General features: G+C 36.2%; 1 non-coding gene and 1 pseudogene across 1 annotated transcript; one reads left to right on the forward strand and one right to left on the reverse strand.

Annotated features, from left to right (window-relative positions):
* Positions 1–2,878: 2,878 nt before the first annotated feature.
* Positions 2,879–7,261, reverse strand: LOC121260178 (annotated as a pseudogene).
* Positions 7,262–7,524: 263 nt separating this feature from the next.
* Positions 7,525–7,631, forward strand: LOC121261773. The gene has a single exon (XR_005939993.1). It is a non-coding gene; the product is annotated as a small nucleolar RNA R71 (small nucleolar RNA).
* The last annotated feature ends 457 nt before the right edge of the window (positions 7,632–8,088 follow it).

Raw genomic sequence — 8,088 nt, forward strand, 5'->3', positions numbered from 1 at the left:
TGAAAATGTACTTTTTGAAATGAATAGAAAAGGAAAAGATGAATCAATTTTACTTATTTTCTATCATTTGTTTTGTAATGAATGTACTTTTTGATAATGTTATATGTGGCTAATGAGATCATGGTATTTGTTGAAGTTTTCCTTTATTTGGTTTCTAATGGCTTTCTAAATCTGTCTTCCGAGTGCAGAAGCTATTAAAGTAGTACATGGATGAGTTTTATGGTCATTTCCACAGGGTCAATAGTATTCGTGCTGAGCAAACATATAATGAAGTGTATTTTGTGTGAAGAACTTGTTTGTGAAAGGGCTATTTACAAAACCAAGAAAAGAAACAAGAAAAGTATATTTATGTACTGATTTGAAGTGTATTAATGAAAAATGGTTTGGATATTTCCTCTTTTTTTTTTTTTTTTTTTTTGAATAATTTTATGAATGCTTGTAGACTTAAAAGAAATGGAAATTGAAAGCAATAAATGCTAAAGAAATGGTTGCAAGGAATCAGGAATTGCAGAAAAATAAACACCAAAGCTGCAGTTTTCATCCTTTAACAGATTGACAATAAAAATGCCAAAATCCCTCTTCTACTAAACCACTAATCCGTACAAAAGGAACATGATCAGAAAATGTAATAAATCAAGCACAAGTTATATCTTAGCTCCAAATTCCCTACTGAGTTGTAAAGTTAGTTGAACAATAAAAGAAAACTATCAAAATCTTAAATCAGATCAAGCATCAGTTGTGCCTAGCGTCTACAACAGATCAAAATACATGAGAAAGAATTCCAAGCTTCTCCAAATATAACAGCATTACAACTCAATAAGATGTGAAATGAAAATCAATGGGAAAATGAGCAAAGTCATGCCAATCTGTTTCTGGATTACTCCCCACAACCTAGGCTTAGAAATTTAGCCTAACATCTTTGAATCCAAATATTTCATCCACATTCTTGAATCTAATCGAAAGAAAATAAATAACATTAATCTCCCCCAAAACTGGGGTCTGGAACCAAAAATCCCCAAAAGAAAATAAAACTCAGAGAGGCCAAAAAATAAAACTAAAAACTACTAAAAAGAGAGAGTGCCCCTGCACGGAAAAATGCCTTCTTTTTATACTGTGCGTGACCTCATTCCAGCCCCAGCGTTGTACGTCTCCAGCCCCTGCATTTCGCATCGTTCCAGATCCCTACTGTGTTCGCCTCTCGTTCCCCACTACAGTCCGCGTCTTATGCTGCTTTACACTAGCGTTGAAGCCACGATCCAGCCCCTGCTCGTGTGAGCTGTTCTCCTTTCCACTAGCGTCGTGCGTGAGTTTCCAGAGCAGTTTGTGAGGCCACGATTCAGCCTTCTGGTCCCAAGTGCGAGAGTTTCTAGAGCCTCCTTTTGGGTGGTGTCGTGCCAATTGGGTATTTCCAAGGATACCCATGTGCTTTTAACATATTTCCCATAATGCCCTGCAACATTAGTAAGATATGAGAGGAGTAAAATTTTGGGGTATTAATTTTGATGTGGACCCGCTACATTACAACTCTTTTCAAGTGCAAAATACTAGAATTTAACATTGAGTCAAGTACTAAGAACTACTACATAATTAAGTGCTTCGCTTAATTATTTAGTTTTTGACACTTTATCACACCCCCCCCAACTAGCTTTTTGCTAGTCTCTAGCAAATAATGTGATAAAAAATATTAAAGGATCCAAGAGTGAGCCACTGAACTCAAAAATCTCTACAAAAGATCAATCATATTGAAATCCTGGGGATTAGAATGTAGTCAGGTCAGGTTTTAGCTCAACACAAAAGATTATAAAATTCTCAAGAGCTTAAACAATGGAAATGTATTTAAGCTGAAGATCTTTGAGTGCATCAAGTGTGTGGACAGATCGCCATTTGTTACTTTCAAGATTTCTCACAATAGTTTCAGCCTATCAATTCAAGAAAAACCAAAAGGTCTTTACTCCAATTCAAAACCATTACATTGGTGGTTTTCACACTATCACACTTTGAAAGACCCTTTTTTTTTAATAAACAGATCTTGGTGATAGGCAGCCTTTTCCAATGTACTTGCACCATTTTTTTTTCTTTTAATCTCTAGCCTGTCCCTTTTCTCATGTATTTTTACCACCAGTTTTTTTTTTTTCAATACATATATCACACTTTTCCTAGGCCATTAAGATATGGTTCATTGTAGTTCTTGCCAGTTGCTTAGATGAAAACCACTGATTGACATCAAACAAACAACAAAAGTATCTGTCTTCTGTCCATTAAGGTCATCAATCAATAGCTTTGAAATAAATTTCCCAAGTTTGAGTTGCTAAGACTTATCATAAGGTCTAGTGTTGAACTTGAACCTAAACCAATGGGAATTAGTGTAGCACAAGACTGCAACTATCTGATATTAAGTAAAGAAGTGTGAAAACAATAACTTGGCAGCAACAAAAAAATTCAGACCCCACAATTATAAATCCTGAGAGACTAATGGTAGAAGACTCCTTACCCCCAACTAAAAATGGGCAGTGTCCTCACTGCAAATCATGAATAAAATAAGGCATGAAAGAAAATAGGGCCGAAGTAAAATACCTAAGATGGCTGAAGGGATCATGAAGTAAAAATGAAACCAGAAAAAAAAATATAGAGAGAGATAAACAGTGCTGAACCTGAAAATATAGACTGAAGAAAAAAAAAAAAAAAAGAAAGAACAAAACATAGAAGTGAAACAAATAAAAGCAGAAAAAGAAAAGAAAAAACTAAAGCAAAACAAAAATGAGCTAAGGATCATGAGAATAAGTGGGATCTTCCAAAGGAATGGAAGTATCCTCATGTGAAAGTTTTGCCAAAAAAAATGTTCAAGTCGTTGGCCATTGACTATGAAAATATTTCCATTTTAAGGATTAGTAATCTGAACAGTTCCATATGGAAATGCAGCCTTAACTACATATGGACCACTATACCTCGATCTTAATTTGCCTGGAAATAGATGGAGGCGAGAATTGTAAAGTAAGACTTGTTCATTGGGCTCAAAATTCTTTTTCTGGATGTGCTTGTCATGTAACACCTTCATGCACTCCTTTGACAATTTAAAATTGTCATATGCATCTCACCTAAGCTCATCCAATTCTGAAATCTGAAATTTCCTCACAGAACCAGCATGGTCAATGGAAAAATTGAATTGTTAACAGCCCAATATGCCTTATGTTCAGGCTCAACGGGAAGATGACATACTTTTCCATATACCAAGCGATAAGGGGATATGTGAAGAGAGGTTTTGAAGGCTGTCCTATAAGCCCAAAGTACATCAGTTAGCCTTAAAGACCAATCTTTTCTGTTGGGATTGACTGTTTTTTCTAATATGTGATTAAGCTCCCTATTAGCTAATTCAGCTTGCCCATTTGTTTGAGGGTGATATGGAGTGGAAACCTTATGGTGTATACCATATTTTTTTATGAGGGCAGCTAAGGGTTTGTTGCAAAAATGGGTTTCATTATCACTAATGATAGCTTTAGGTATCCCAAATCAGGCAAAAATGTTTTCTTTCAAGAACTTAAGCACTACCTTATGGTCATTTGTTCTACATGGGATGGCTTCAACCCACTTATAAACATAATCAACAGCCACTAGGATATAGAATAACCAAAAGAATATGGAAATGGCCCCATAAAATCAATTCCCCAACAATAAAAAATCTCAATGACCAAAATGGGTTGTAAAGGCATCATGTTTCTCTTAGTGACTGTGCCTAGTTTTTGACATGCCTAACAAGTTTTGCAAAAATTATACGCATCCTTAAACATATACGGCCAATAAAACCCACTTTGTAAAATTTTTGCAATGGTTTTATATGCAGAAAAATGTCCCCCATAAGCCTCATTATGACAAAAAGAAAGAACAACTTGTATTTCATGATCAGGCACACATTTGCTTATGATTTGGTTAGAACAATATTTATACAAGTAAGGATCATCATAGAAGAATGACTTACCTCATGCTTGAATTTTCGTATATCTTGAGCAGTCCAATTGGGTGGAGTTTATCCTGTCACCAAAAAATTAACTATGTCAGTAAACCAAGGCAAATTCTCAACTGACATTAATTGTTCATCAGGAAAAGAGTCAAGGATAGGGATAGTGTGCTCATTTTCAGCAAATATAAGCCGAGACAAGTGGTCGGCAACTACGTTTTCAGCACCCTTTTTGTCCTTGATGATAAGGTCGAATTCTTAGAGAAGAAAAATCCATCAGATTAATCGTGGTTTAGCATCCTTCTTCGACAATAAGTACTTTAACGTTGCATGGTCAGTGAAAATAACCACGGGAGAACCAAGAATATAAGTTTGAAACTTGTCTAATGCAAAAACTACAGCAAGCAGTTCCTTTTCTGTGGTAGAATAATTTCTTTGGGCCCCATTTAGAGTTCTACTTCCATAAGAAATGACATGTGGGAACTTCTTTCAACGCTGTCCAAGAAAAGCTCTTATGGCTATATCACTAGCATCACACATTATCTCAAAAGGGATAGACCAAATAGGGGGTTGCATGATAGGGGCTGTAGTGAGCAAAATTTTCAGCTTATCAAAAGCATTTTAACAAGAAGAAGTCCATTTAAAAGCAACATCATGCATAAGTAACTCACACAAGGGCTTAGAGATAGAACTAAAATTTTGAATGAATCTCCTATAGAACCCAACATGCCCAAGAAATGATTTGATTTCTTTTACTGTTTTAGGTATAGGAAGCTTGGAGATAAGCTCAATCTTAGCTTTATCAACCTCAATACCTCGTGATAAGACTATGTGACCGAGAACTATGCCTTGTTGAACCATGAAATGACACTTTTCCCAATTGAGAAGCAAATGCTTCTCTTCACACCTTGCTAAAATAGCTTGTAAGTTGGTCAAACATGCATCAAAAGAACTACCAAATAATGAAAAATCATCCATGAATACTTCCAGACAGTTTTCAATCATGTCGCTGAAAATACTAAGCATACATCTTTGAAAAGTAGCTGGTGTATTACATAGTCCAAAAGGCATTCTTCTAAATGCAAAAGTGCCAAATGGGCAGGTAAAAGTTGTTTTCTTTTTGATCTCCAGGTGCTATTTCTATTTGGTAGAAACTAGAAAATCCGTCTAGAAAGCAATAGAAATAATGGCCAGCAACTTTTTCTAATGCTTGATCAAAAAATGGCAAAGGGAAGTGATCTTTCCTAGTGGCGACATTCAACTTTCTATAATCTATATACATTTGCCAACCAGCAGAAATCCTAGTAGGAATTAGTTCATTTTTCTCATTTTTAACAATAGTAAGCCCAGATTTTTTGGCATTACATGAATGGAACTTACCCACTTGCTGTCCACAATAAGGTAGATAATTCCCACGTCAAGTAGTTTCAAAACCTCTGTTTTTACTACTTCTTTCATGGTAAGATTTAATCTCATTTGCATCTCCCTAGAGATTTTAGCATTTTCTTCTAAATAAATCCTATGAGTGCACACAAGAGGGTTTATACATTTTATATCCGCGATCGTCCATCCAATAGCACCTTTATGTTGCCTTAAGACCTCCATTAGTTTCCCTTCTTGGTTATGAGTGAGCTGGGCTGAAATCACCACTGGGAAGGTGTTGTCAGGACCCAGAAATGCATACTTCAGGTCATTCAGCAATGGCTTCAGCTCTAGTGTTGGGATTTCATTTGCTGAAGGCTTCAAACTTGTTGTCAATGGTGGGAGCTGCTCAATTTTAGGCCTCCATTTAGCCTCAAATTTATTTTCTGCATTAAAAACAGGAGAAGCATCAATGGAGGTGTCATCAAAGATGAGATCACAAATATTTTCTAACTCAAACAGCAGGTCAGTGGGCTGGTATGCCGAATAAGCCTCTTCCTCAAGGATGTTTTCCAGCAAATTTACTTCTTGTACATCTTCCAAGTCTTGAGGTTGCCTACAAATATTAAAAATGTTTAGTTCAAGGGTCATATTCCCAAAACTAAGCTTTAAAAACACCACTCCTACAATTTATTAATGCATTTGAAGTAGCAAGAAAAGGTCTCCTAAGAATCACAGGTGCTTGAAAAGAAGATTTTGGTGTCAAGTGAACATCCAACACAACAAAATCTACGGGGTAAAAAAATTTATCCACTTGAACTAAGACATCCTCAACAACCCTCTTGGCATTTTAATTGATCTATCCGCTAGTTGTAAAATGATAGGAGTTGGTTTTAATTCCCCCAAACCAAGCTACTCATATACATTATAAGGTAATAAATTCACACTTGAACCTAGATCTAACAATGCTTGGCCAATTTTTGAGCTTCCTATAACACAAGCAATTGTTGGTGAACCAGAGTCTTTATATTTTGGTGGGGTATTGCTCTGAATTATGGCATTAACCTGCTCAGTAAGAAAGACTTTCTTTTGCACATTTAATTTCCTTTTAACAGTACAAAAATCTTTTAGAAATTTAGCATATGTGGGAATTTGTTGAATAGCATCCAACAAAGGGATGTTAATCCTAACTTTCTTGAATATTTCTAAAATTTCGAATTGGTGTTTGTTTTTATGCAGGGAAGCCAATCTTTGAGGAAAAGGAGCAGGTACAGGACATGAAATCTTTTCAGTTTCAGTTTGTTCAACCTCACTCTTTTCAGCCTCATTTTGTACAGGTTTAGAGACCTTACCAGCCTTGTCTGAACCTTGAGCTGGAATGTTCACCACCTTACCATTTCTCAAAGTAGTGACTGCCTTCACTTGCCTTACATTTGAACTCTCAACAGCTCATTAAAGTGGCTGACTTTGTGGATTGTGTTGAGGTTGTGCAGGAAATTTTCCTTTTTCTTGGGAGCTCCAAGCCGTAATCATCTTTGTAAGTGTGCTCCGTATGTCATTTATTGCTTGAGAGTTTTGATTGTTGATTGTTGTTTGACCTTGCATAAACTGCTGCAAGATGTTTGACAGCTGCTGCACCATCTCCTTAAGTCCCTTCTTTTGCATTGGAGGTGCTTGAATGGTGAGTTGAGAGGGTCCCGGAGCCAAGGCTGCTGGAGCTACATGTTGGTCACCCCTCCAACTGAAATTTGGGTGTCTCCTCCATCCTGGATTATAAGAATCAGAGTAAAGACCAACATTAGATTGGTCCAACAATACTTCTTTAAAAGCAGGGATCTTGGGACACTCATTAGTTGAATGCCCATGATCCTCACATATGCCACACTTCTCAGAAGTTTTATGGACAGCATGCACTTCATTTACTTTTTTCAATTCCATGACTTCCATTTTCTAGACAGCAAGGTTATTTTAGCACTCAAATCATCATCTTCCTTTAAAGTATATTTTCCATGACCAGACTCAACTTGCCTAAACCTATCATGCATATCAACTTTGTCCCAAGATTGAGCATTTTCAGCAAGATAATCAAAATATTCGAATGCTTCCTCAGGCTCTTTGTCAAAAAATTCTCCATTACACATGGTTTGTACAAATTGGTGCATTTTAGGTGTCAAACTTTCATAAAAAAAACTTATCACTGCCAATTTTCATAACCATGATGAGGACAAGCATTTAAAAGATCCTTGAACCTTTCCCAACTTTGATAAAAAGTTTTGGAATCTTTTTAGGTAAAGTTCATGATTTGTCTTTTAAGTGCATTTGTCCTATGTATTGGAAAGAATTTATTCAAAAATTCAGTTTGCATTTCCTGCCATGCGCCTATGGTTCTAGGTCTTAATGAATTTAGCTACGTTTTAGCCTTATCTTTCAAGGAAAATGGAAACAACTTTAGTCTAATAACCTCCTCAGTGCATGTCCGGTCTATGAATGTAGAACAAACCTCTTCAACTCTTTAAGATAAAGGCAAGGGTTCTCGGATTCCATGCCATGAAAATGTGGAATCAATTGAATCATTTCAGATTTGAAATTAAAGGCATTTGCATTCAAATGTTGAATTATGCATGACGGTGTGCTAGTTTTGACAGGTTGTAAGTAATCTCTAAGTGTCATGTTCTAATTTACTACTTCCCTATCATGATTCTCATTTTCAGCCATGGTGCTATTAGTGTCAAAAGATGACTCAAGAGAAAGTGATGCTGAGGTAAAAGATGCTA

Source organism: Juglans microcarpa x Juglans regia, chromosome 4D (genome assembly GCF_004785595.1).
Source record: "Juglans microcarpa x Juglans regia isolate MS1-56 chromosome 4D, Jm3101_v1.0, whole genome shotgun sequence".
Lineage (NCBI taxonomy): Eukaryota > Viridiplantae > Streptophyta > Magnoliopsida > Fagales > Juglandaceae > Juglans > Juglans microcarpa x Juglans regia.